At 42.0% G+C, this 12686-nt stretch overlaps 1 long non-coding RNA gene across 1 annotated transcript; it reads left to right on the plus strand.

Annotated features, from left to right (window-relative positions):
- Nucleotides 1-4109: 4109 nt before the first annotated feature.
- Nucleotides 4110-6611, plus strand: LOC148755201 (uncharacterized). The gene is made up of 2 exons (XR_016018943.1): nt 4110-4361; nt 4722-6611. It is a non-coding gene; the product is annotated as an uncharacterized LOC148755201 (long non-coding RNA).
- The last annotated feature ends 6075 nt before the right edge of the window (nt 6612-12686 follow it).

Raw genomic sequence — 12686 nt, forward strand, 5'->3', positions numbered from 1 at the left:
TTCAAGTCCTAGTGTTGTGCAAAGAGTTCTTAGATATAACACCAAAGGCAAGATCCATAAAATAAAAAGTTGACAAACTTCACTTCATCAAAATTAAAAGCTTTTGTTCTGCAACGTATTAAGCTACAAACTGGAAGAAAATTTTGCAAATCATATATCTGGACTTGTTTTAGAAAGTATAAAGAACTGTCAAAAATGAACTGGAAAGAAACAAGCCAATTTTAAAAAGTGGGGAAACCACTAGACCAGATAGATACTTTATAAAGGGATATAGGATAATCAATAAGCTCATGAAAGATAATCAACATTATTAGCAATTAGTGAAATGCAAATTAAAGCCATGAAAGAACATAATCATATACCCCTATGGAATGACTAAAATAAATATTTTTAATTTTCTAAACTGATGATGATATCAAGTGCTGGGAAAGATGTAAAGTCACTGGAACTCTCATACATTGCTAATGGAATGCAAAATATAAAGTTAAATATTTACTCACTATATAATCTAGCAATCCCACTAGGTTACGGAGGGAAGCTGGTATACCTGTTTGGAAAGTGTCCTTATGTGATGAAGTTGAATGTGGACAAATCCTATGACCCAGGAATTCCATCATAGGTATGGAGCCTAAAGTAAGTCTGGCACATGTGCCCCAGAAAACATATGCTGGTTCAAAGCACCACTGTTTATAATATCCCAAACTAGAAACAACCTATATATCCTTTAACAGAACAGTGGAGAAATAAGTTGTTGACTGCTTATTAAACTTATTAAATACTATAAAACAGTGCAAAATACTATGGCTTTATGCTCGGTCTTGGAATCATCCTGCGAAGACAACAGGCAAGATTGATTAACAGAAAGGCACTGAAAAAACATAAGAGTATGGAAACACCTTATATATAGAATCCAAGGACATCCAAAACTATTCAATACATTTTTTTCTGGGATACAAATAACTTTTGTCCAATTATAAAAAGCAAGTAATTGACAAGAATAAAATTCAACACAGTGATTGGAGAAGGATGTGCTGTGATGATTTGGATTTTACAGAGTCATAAATGTAGAGAGAGTTCTATTTAAGATTAGTGGTGGATACACAGATCTTAGGTTGAGTAATATTCTTTACACCTTTGAGATATGTTTTACAGTATATCTCTTACATGTCATATTTCCTGTTTTTTTAAATGGAGGGAAAAAACTACATACAAAAATCTTTTTTTATATGAGTTTACTTGAGCCAAACTGACATATGCAAGACAGCAAGATCTCAAATACTCACCCAAAATCTTGATCATAAAGAAAATATATATGAGCCTGAGACAAAGCCCTGGACCTACTCCTAGCACCTGCTAAATTCAGTCTCATTCCAGCTGTCAAAAAAGAACCAATGCAAATGTAAGATGTGTGATCAAAAACTACGGTGAATGTTTAAATTTTTTTTTTTTAATTTATTACAGTAAAAGACACATTGCCATTAATCCCCCTTAAAATACTCCCCCTCACTTCAAACACATCCCATCGTACTTGCCACCTTCTGAAGCAGTTCTGAAGTTCTCTTTCGTGTCTTTAGTTGCGCTTACCTTTCATGGTCATTTTGACTTTGGGGAAAAGCCAGAAGTCTCAAGGTACTAAATCTGGTGAATAAAGTGGATGAGGACACACCATAATGTTTTTATTTGACAGAAATTGCCATACCGGAAGCGATGTGTGACAAGGGGTGTTGTCATAATGGAGTATGAAACTGTTTGCCCATTTCTCAGGCCGTTTTCTATGCACATCAGTTCTTCAACGCTTCTAATAAGCCCTTATAATATTCAGAGGTCACAATAGTGTTCCTGGGTACAAACTCAGCTCACACAATTCCATCAAGGTCAAAACACACAATTAACATCACCTTGTTGTTCAATCTTGATTGCTGTGCTTTTTTCGCACGAGGAGAACTGGGTGATTTCCATTGAGAACTCTGAACGTTGGTCTCAGGATAATAACCATAGACCCAAGTTTCATCTCCTATGATGACATGTATTTAAAAAGCTGGAATCTGAAGCAGCACCATTGTACAACTCCAAAAATACTGACAAATGCTGTTGCTTTTGTTCGACCGTCAAAATGCAGGGAACAAATTTCCCACTCACTTGCCTCTTGTTCAAATCTGTTGTTCAAATGCTTTGAACGGAACCATAAGAAATGTTCAGAGCCTCGAAAATTTCCCTACTAATCAATCGCCTGTTTAATCACTTACTCTTTCAACATTCTCTTGGGTATTTGATGTAGAAAGATGTCCCCATCTCTCCTAGTCTTCAATTGATTCACAACCATTACAAAACTGCTCAAACCATTTATAAACCATCTTCATGGTCACTACAGAATCACCATAAACTAATTTTAACATTTCGTGTGTTTCTTTAGCACTTTTTGCAGTTTGAAACAAAATTTCATGTTAATGCGTTGTTCACGATCTATGATTTACGGCACACTTTAAAACACACCTCTCAACCGTAGCTCACACCCAATTGACTGCACCGAACAAGCTGAAACCTGTCACACAGCAACAAGGTTCGATGCGGCGCTTCCAGTATTGAAGATCCCTGCCTTTCCATAGGATGGCACTTGGCAGCAGCATTCACCATATTTTTTAATCACACCTGTAGTCAAGGATGTGACTAGAAAAAGGGAAAGAAAAACAAATGGCCGACTACACACACGCAGCAGCAAAGTGTGACTAGGAAGCAAAGGAAATCAATGAGGAAATATTTCAGACCAAATTTAGTGAAACTGGAGAAGGAAGAACACAGCGAAGAAATGCAGATACCAGAGGAAAAAATAAAACTTCTGGAGAAGAAAAGTTCAAAGGTTTGAAAATATTTCCTGAGGAAGCAGGAAATAGAGAGAAAAAAGTTTTTGAGTGATAAAGCTGTGTGCAAGTTTGTGACTCTTTTAATATGTGAATGTACTGCCTTAAAAAAATACAACTAAAATAAAAGGTCAAACTAAAGTAAAAAGAGCCTCTTTCCCACCAAGTTTCAAAACCCTTGAAAGTGTCCTTGCAAGCTGGCACAGATCCCTCAAACCTCCAGGTCCCGGGATGCCCACTGACCCAGGACACCCTTCCCCCAATCCCTGCCCGAAGGAAGGGATTCTTTAAATTTGGCAGCTGCTGGCTTCCTTGGTCTCCATATCCCGAGGTGGGCTGGCGACTTCTCACCTGGCTCCGTCTGCAAACTCCTGCCTCCCCGTGCCAAATATCCGGCCTGCTGTCCCCACCACTGGGGTGCCCACTCCCCGGTCAATACAGGGTCAGTCCCCGGTTGGTCCAGCGTCTGTGTGGGCGTCGGGCCTTCCGCCCGTCCTGCCCCCTCACCTAGGGTTCCGAGTCTCCACGCACCCACTCTTCTTCACACCCCGCACTTCGGTGGTCGCTCTGGGCACCCAGAGGAGGGTGGAATGCAAGGGAATCCATAGTACCCTGTTTCCCTGAAAATAAGACGTAGCCAGACAATCAGCTATAATGCATCTTTTGGAGCGAAAATTAAATATAAGACCAGGTAGTACATTATACAGACCCGATCTTATAATAAAATAAGACTGGGTCTTATGTTAATTTTTGCTCCAAAAGACGCAATAGAGATGATTGTCTGGCTAGGTCTTATTTTCCAGGAAACAGGGTAGCTGCAGCTGTGGCAGCTGAGGCTTATTTACCACCACCATGAAAACCCCTGGCAGCGAGCCCTGGGAGGGGCCTGAAGGGAAGAGGTGATCTGCCCAGCGTGCTGTGCGCATAACTCCCGCCAGCCTTGCTCACGTGGCATTTCCGGAAACGCTGCTGCTCTCGGCGTGCTCCGCCCCCGCTCAGCCCTGCGCCCCAACACCCAGGAGCCCGCGCCCCAACCCCGCTTCTGGCTGCCCACGTGACCCTGGGTCGGTTTCCCCACGGGACTCCACCTTTTCCAGGAGGACGCGACGTAGTCCATTCTTACGCAACCACAAGGACGCAAAGGCCGTGGTAGGGTGAGGCGTGGCCTCCTGGACAGGCATCCGGGGGCGGGGCGACGAGGGCGCTATTGTGATGGGACGGAGCCCAGGATTGGTCAGCGGGTGGGGGCGGGGCCTGGGCCTGTGGAGGGGAGCGCGGGACTCCAGTGATCCGGGCTCAGGGGAGGGAAGCGTCAGCTGAGCATTTCTGTGTCCCTGGAGATACTGGGAGTTCTCCCCGAAAACAGTGAGCCCAAAGGACGCCTGGGTTGAAGACCCGCGTGAGGGAAGAAAATGAGAGCCGTTTCCTGCGGAGGAAGAAAGAGGGAACCGGAAACCGGAGACGGATAATGGAGACTATGAGAGCTTTGAGAAGTAGTTACGGGTGTGCTGTCTGTTCTTGGGTCACTCCTCCAAACCGTCAAGTCGACCCAACTGGCTCTCGGTTCCGCCCGAGGGCTGAGCTTTGGCCTCGGGTCTGGTTCTCAGGGACAAAGTGCTGGCGCAGAGGGTGTCACCACTCAGGTCACTGCTGGAGAAACGCACCAGTTCAGTATCACTTGAGTTCCTACCAGCTGTGTTTTTATGATAAAGACAGACTAAACTCGCCAGCCCTTAGTGAGGAGTTTTTGTTAAGCACGTGTACGCAGTCAGAGCTAGCAGTGTCAGGGACCAAGAGTTGTCAGATCTCTGTAGCAAAAGCTGATAACAATCTCTTTTTGGTTTCTATCTCAATTATGATTAGGTGCAGCACTAAAAAGAAAAGCAACCCTGAGAGCCAAGAGTGGGAGCTGGCTTGGATGCCCCGATGAACATAAGCAACGTCATGGAATAGTGACATCAAATGAGGACTCTGATGGGATGGAAGGAGAAGAAAATGATTAGTCATGCCTGAAAGATAACCATACTTTCCCCAGCTAACTTGAGTGACTACTGTTTCTCCAGTGACACCTCTAGCCCTGTTCCATCCCTCCTGCTTTCTAGATAAAAGTTGCTATGTTTTGCTGTGTATAATGTGCTCCCGTGTATAATGTGCAGTCACGTTTTTTGCCCAAACTTTCAGGGGGAAAATTTCGTTTTTTTAACTCAAATTTTTATTTGTTTGCATTTAGATACTTTGTCGGGTGCAGCACAACACAGGCAGTGAGAGAACGAGAAGGGACGGCGAAGGGTTAAGAAAGAAACAGAAATCAAGAAAGTTATGAAACGGGGCCAAAGGTCTCATAGCCTCAAAGGACTGAGAGCCCCCGAATCAGGCCACCTTCTGGCTTTTATTGATATACACGCAAGGAAGTAGTATTGTTTTCTCCACTGTCTGAGTCTCATACATCATACCAGAAAACTAATTCAAATCAATCATCCTTGCCTGCAAACAGCCGGAATAGAAAGTCCCATGATGTCTTAACAATTATGATATGTGCCTCCCCAGGGACAAAACCTTTATGCTGAAACTTATTGATAAGAAAGGAAGGAGAACTGATGTTATCACATCATTGACTCACTTCCCAAGCAGGTTGTGGGAAGGAATATGGCCACAGAAGCAGAAGCTCTCCTTAGCCAGGGGAAGGTGGGGGTTGTGCCCACCTCTATTGACCCGTGAGTTCTCCTGGTGGTCCATACATGGTTACGCCTGGCTTGGGTTGTTCCTCCCGTGAGGAATCTTACCCGTCATTGGCTGACCAACTGTCTTTTGGGGGCCAGAGAGACATGAAGTGTAAGCACAAAGGTGAAGCAAAGTCCCTGAAAGGATCAGTCTCACAGACTCTTCTTTCTTTAGGGATAGGCACGAGGGGACAGACAGTTAGACTGCTGTGCGACAACAATACTTGTTTTTTGTATTACAAAGGAATTTTAGCATTTATTTTTTACCATATTACGCTACAAGAAATTTTACATAACAAATAATTACAAAACATAAGAACAGGTACAAGGTACAAGAAATTTTATGTACTGGTAACAAACTTATGATAGAAGGCAAAGAACTCTTAGTGGTTGTAAGTTCATCTTAAGTTCAACAAAACCGATTATCATATTCCAGAGTATTATTTTGCATACAGATATCGTTATTGATTTCTACTATTACACTTTTAACGCATAAGCATAAATAAAATAATTAAAAACATTTACATAGATGTAGAATTAGTACTACCCATGTATAATGCACATCCTTTTCTCTCACAAATTTGGGCAAAGAAAAGTGCCCATTATACACTACAAAATACGGTATTAAGCTAATCACTGAATTGCCCCTGCTGATAGCACCAGAATAGACCCGTTTCCATGGACCCTCCCCCAAATCACCTAACAAGTCTAAATGCTATAATATGCCCTCTTTAACACCCCCCTCAGTGGTGTGAGATCTCCCTCACTATAGCAACTAACCCTTCACTGTTTGATCATAACTATGTCTTTGGTGGACATCACCAGTATGAATGAATTTATATCTGAACTATACATGACCATACACACACACAAATAAAGCCTTAAAGCCTATAACCTAATGAGAAAATAAACATTAATGTGAATGGTAAAATAGGGGAGAACTTGGTATATAATAAATGCAATGTGGGACTGTTGGTTGGATTTTAAACAGTAGGACGCTAATGGTAAAATCACATTAAAGTCTGTAATTTAAGAGCATTGTACCAATATGAATTTCTTAGTTTTGACAAATGAGCTATGGTTGTATCAGACATTAAATATAGGAGAAATGGAGAAGGGTATACAGAACCTTCTTGTACTATCTTTGCAACTTTTCTGTAGATTTTAAATTATTCCAAAATTATTTTTTTAAAACTTAGGCACAATTTATCCTCTAGGGAGGAGGCTAATTTTTGCTGTTAACTCAGGTGGTGGTGGTGGTGGTTATTGCATCTTGAGTGACCTTGGTGTGAGCAACAGAAATATAGTCACAACAGCTTTTCTGCTTCAATTCCAGCTTCTGGCTGTTCCCTACCCAACATTTCAGGGTTCTTTCCTGGATTCCCTTACACACCCTCACCACTCTGGACATGTGGCCATCAGTCACTGAAAGTGACCACACCTCCTCTAGGTCTTGCCCCACTATTTTGTTGTCACAGAGGTGAAAGTAATCCAGGATTCCTGACTGCTTTCAGAGTGGAAATAAGATGTAAGTAGGTAAGAACCACAAAGATACAGGAGGCAAAGTTGTGTCAAGGCAGCATTGTCAAATCAAAGGAGAAGGAAGGAAACTTTGCAAACACATTAACACATCTCCTGAGCTTTCCTTGGTGTGGCACTGTCCTGCAGCCCAGAGCCTTCACCCAACAACAGGAGTTAATCAACTCTGTAATGGAAGGCATCGGGCTATTATACACCAACACAACATAGAAAATAGGATACCCAAGCCTGGGCACCAGATAGTCACCGGGGGACTAGATATAACAGACAGCCCAGCTTTTCGCAGTAACAATTGATAGAAATTTTCATTCAGGGACTCCTCCCATGTAAAAGAATGATGGGTGTAAATATAAACAGCAGAAGAGAGGATTAAGAGAATTTATTTGACTTACAACTATTGGGACTCCAGGAGGAGTTGTCTTCTGGAATCTGGTGACTTGCATTATGTCAAGGAGTAAAGGCTACCTCTATAGTAGTGCTTGCTGTCCGATAGAAATATAATGTAAGCTACATACGTAATTTAAAATTTTTCTAATAGATGCATTTACAAAAGTAAAAACCAGTTAAAATTAATTTTAATATTTTTATTTGTGTTATATCCAAGATATCATTTCATATGTAATCAACATATGAAATTATCGATGAGATTTTTTTTTTTTTTCTGTACTAAATTTTGAAACCTGGTGTGTATTGGCCACATACAGCACATCTCAATGCAGACGCTAAATTTTTATTGGGAATACTTAATGTATATTTAGATTTCATAAAATTTACAGTTGAAAAAGTAGATTCACATATCCACATTGTCCCAAACATACTTAAAAGTTTTCGAATAACTGAATCAAGTATCAGTTTTTAAATTAAGGCAAGGATGTGGAGAAATTGGAACTCTTCTGTATTGCTGATAGGAATGTAAAATGGTGCAACTGCTATGAAAAACAATATGGCAACTCTTCAAAAAATTAAAAAGAATTACCATATGATCCAGCAATTCCATTTCTAGATATATACTCAAAAGAACTGAATGCAAGGTCTCATAGCATTCCAATGTTCATAGCATGATTTACAATAATCAAAAGGTGGAAGCAACTCGTTCATGTTCATTGACAAATGAATGGAGAAACAAAATACTGTGTATACATGTATTGCTGTTCAGCCTTAAATTGGAAATTCTGAGACATGCTACAACATGGACAAACCTTGAGGACAATTGCTACATGAAAGAAGTCAGTCACAAAAAGACAAGCACTGCATGATTCCACTTATGTGAGGTATCAAAAGTAGTCAGATTCACAGAGCCAGAGAGTAGGATGGTGGTGTTGCCAGGGACTGTAGGGAGGCAGGAATGGCAAGTTGTTGTTTAATAGGTATAGACTTTTAGGTTTTCAAGGTGGAAAATGTTATGGAAATTGGTTATACAACACTCAATGTACTTAACCCTACTGTACTTAAAAATTGTTAAGATGGTAACTTTTATGTTATGTATTTTAGCACAATTAAAATAAAAAGTCAGGTCTTTAATCACACTAGCCACTTTTCAAGTGCTCAACAGCCCTGTGTGGCCAAAGGACCCACTTATCATAAAGTGCAGCTTCATACTGAGAGAAAGGAGGAACTAAAATCCTATCTTCAACTGTCACTCTGAAAGGGCAGCCTGTGGCTATCTCTTTTCTAAGCCACTTTCTTTCTTCACTCCGCCAGGAGAATTAGAACCTGTTACCTAAGTTTTGCATGTGGTAAATACACTGATTACTTCAGAATAAGCTTCAGCTTCCTTTAGGAAATTCACTTGTGTATAGAAGGAAGTGCAGTCTTCTAATAGTTAGGCACCCACTTTAACTCTGTGGGTGTAATATTTCTCAGAAGGGAGACACAGGAGACTTCCTCTACTTGTCACCCTGTGAAATTTCACCCCAAATGGATTATTTCAAACCGAAATCACTATGATCCAACATCTAAGATTTGAAAGCAGCTTTTATGAAGTTGTCTGATTTGTGAGTAGCACAGATATTTGGAATCTCAGGGTGAAGGAGCAATATGAGACATCATCAAGGTTTGCTCTTGACTTTCCTCCTAGAGCTTAACTGGTTGGCTTTTATTTGTAGCTTTTAGTACAGTTCAGGGTTCCTAACAGGTGTTCAATGTGTATTTTAGACAAGGACTTATTGTAGTCGTGTTTTTATAGTAATTGTATTTTGTTACTATGTGATTTAATCAAATTTTCTATTCTCAAAGTATTTTTAATTACATGTGGCTCCTGAGAATACATTACCTTTCAGAAAATAATAAAAATCCCTAGCATGAGAAAGACACACAGACCAATGGAACAGAATTGAGAGCTCAGAAATAAACCCATATGTAAAAGGGCAACCTATCTACAACAAAGGAACCAAGAATATGCAATGGAAAAAGTAAAGTCTCTTCAATAAATGGTGTTGGGAAAACTGGACAGCCATGCAAAAGTATAAAACTAGACCACTATCTTACACCATACTCAAAAATTAACTCAAAGTGGATTAGAGACTTGAATATAAGATCTAAAACAATAAAAGACATAGAAAAAAACATAGGCATTAAGCTTCTCGACACTGGTCTCAGTGGTGTTTTTATGAATTTGACTCCAAAGGCAAGGGAAACAAAAGCAAAAATAAATGGGACTAAATCAAACAAAAAAAGCTTTTGCACAGCAAAAGAAACCAACAACAAAACAAAAAGGCAACCAACCAAATGGGAGAAGATATTTCCAAATGATACTTCCAGTAATGGGTTAATATCTAAAATATATAAAGTACTCGTACAACTCAACAACAAAATACAATCCAATTAAAAAATGAACAGAGAATTCGAATAGACATTTTTCCAAGGAAGACTTACAGATGGCCACCAGGCATATGAAAAGATGTTAAAAAAAAAAAAAAAAAAAAAGAATGTTCAACATCACTAATTATTATAGAAAGGCAAATCAAAACCACAACGAAATATCACCTCACACCTGTTAGAATGGCTCCCATCAAAAAAGAAATGAAAGGGGCAGCTGGATTCCTCAGTTGGTTAGACCTCAAGCTCTGAACAACAGGGTTGCTGGTTCAATTCCCACGTGGGACTGTGAGCTGTGCCCTTATTGAAGACAATGATCTGCTGCTGAGCTTCCCAGGGGGGTGGCCAGGTGGCTCAGGTGGTTAAAGCTCGAGCTCTCAACAACAAGGTTACCGGTTCAATTCCAGCATGGGATGGTGGGCTGCGCTCCCTGCAACTGAAGATTGAAAATGGCGACTGGACTTTTGGAGCTGAGCTGTGCCCTCCATAACTAGATTGAAGGAATAACTACTTGAAGCGGATGGGCCATGGAGAAACACACTGTTCCCCAATATTCCCCCAATAAAATTAAAAAAAAAAAGAAATGAAAAATAAAAAATAACAAGTGTTGGAGAAGATGTGGAGAAAAGGAAACCCTCACACACTGTTGGTGAGACTGTAAATTGGTACAGCCACTCTGGAAAAACAGTATGGAGGTTCCTTTAAAAATTAAGACTAGAGGGGCCAGCCCGGTGGCTCAGGCGGTTGGAGCTCCATGCTCCTAACTCCGAAGGCTGCCAGTTTGATTTCCACATGGGCCACTAGGCCCTCAACCACAAGGTTGCCAGTTTGACTCCTCGATTCCCACAAGGGATGGTGGGCTGCACTCTCTGCAACTAAGATTGAACACGGCACCTTGAGCTGAGCTGAAGCTGAGCTCCCAGATGGCTCAGTTGATTGGAGCGCGTCTTCTCAACTACAAGTTTGCCAGTTCAACTCCTCAACTCCTGCAAGGGCTGGTGGGCTGTGCCCCCTGCAGCTAACAACGGCAACTGGATCTGGAGCTGAGCTGTACCCTCCACAATTAAGATCAAAAGGACAACAACTTGACTTGGAAAAAGACCTGGAAGTACACACTGTTCCCCAATAAAATCCTGTTCCCCTTCCCCAATAAAATCTAAAAAAATTAAGACTAGAACTACCAAATGATCCAGCAAATCCTCTTCTGGGTATTTACTTGAAGAATATGAAAACACTAATTCAAAAAGATATATGTGCCCAGATGTTCATTGCAGCATTATTTACAATAGCCAAGATATGGAAATAACCGAAGTGTTCATCAACAGATGAATGGATAAAGAAAATGTGGTAAACATCTATAATAGAATAAAAAAGATGAAATACTGCCATTTGCAACAACATGGATGAATCTTAATGGTATTATGCTAAGTGAAATAAGTCAGAAAAGGACAAAAACCATATGATTTTACTCACATGGAATATAAAACAAAGTAACAAATGAACAAAACAAAATAAACTCCTAGACACAGACAACAGAATGGTGGTTACCAGAAGGGGGACAAATTGGGTAAAGGGGGTCAAATATATGGTAATGGAAGGAAACAAGGCTTTTGGTGGTGACTGTAGGGACAGAGCCAGGAGGGCAGTTTCCAGGCTCTCGGCCTCACATGGAAAGTTGCTGACTCAGGTAGTAAACGGCCATCAACTGTGATTGGATGGCCATCAGCTGTGGCTAGTTGGCCGTCAGCTGTAACCAGTGAGCCATTGGCCACTAATATAGCTGCTGTGGCTATGCTAGCAGCAAATGGGGGCTAACCAGAAGATGGTGGCTGAGCTGGCAAGCAGAACAGTGAGGGTTGCAAACAGTGTGGCTCTTGCTTCCTGTGTCTACAACCCAGCCGCCAGCGAGAATATAGTGGTATGACTCCCCTACCTATGGCTCTGTGGGTGTTCCTTTTTGGCCTCACCATATCCTGCGTTCTTATGTGGGGAGCGGGAGCTGACACCCCGCATGACACCCCGCGTGACACATGGCGCAGCCAAAGCTCTCCGAAGGACGGTAGAGCAGTTTGTGCGTATGAACACTCAGTCTCAGGAAGACCAGGAGGAGCAGCTGCCGGAGAGCTGGACTCCGTGGAGGGGTGGGAAGACGTGGACGGTTCTCCAACCAGCATAGGCCGGAGAAAGCAAAGGTTGTTGCAGCCCTGTGGGCTAGGAAGTACTTGCTAAGGCAGCCTGAATGCAGGACTTGTAGTCCCAGGAGGAAATGCTTGCTGAGTCCTCCGTGGGAGATAAGGGTGAAGTCAAGGTCGTCCCTCACGAGCAGGACAGCCCTGGTGAATGACTATGGACTATGGGGAATGGGCTCCATCCCTAATTTAACGGACCACTTGACTGTTTGTTTGGGAGCATACCACCATGTAGTGGAACTGGGGGATGTTTGCTTTTGTGTCTTGACCGGCTGGGAGAAAATGTGAGAAACCCTGGCGGTGCCCTGAGAGGCCCAGAGAGAGTGGCAGTGCCCTGAGAGGCCCTGGCTGTGTCCAGGAGGTCTGGCTGTGTCCAGAGAGAGTGGCAGTACCCTGAGAGGCCCTGACTGTACCCAGGGAGACTGGTGGTGCCCTAAGAAGCCCAGGAAGTCTGGCCATGCCCAGAAGGACTGGTGGTGCCCTGAGAAACCCTGGCTGTGCCCAGAGAGCCTGGCTGTGTCCAGGATATTGCATTCACGTCTAGGCTCTTCGCACAGGGCCCC

The sequence above is a fragment of the Rhinolophus sinicus genome, chromosome 15 (assembly GCF_057876585.1).
Source record: "Rhinolophus sinicus isolate RSI-liver-muscle chromosome 15, RSI-T2T, whole genome shotgun sequence".
In the NCBI taxonomy this organism is placed as follows: Eukaryota; Metazoa; Chordata; class Mammalia; order Chiroptera; family Rhinolophidae; genus Rhinolophus; species Rhinolophus sinicus.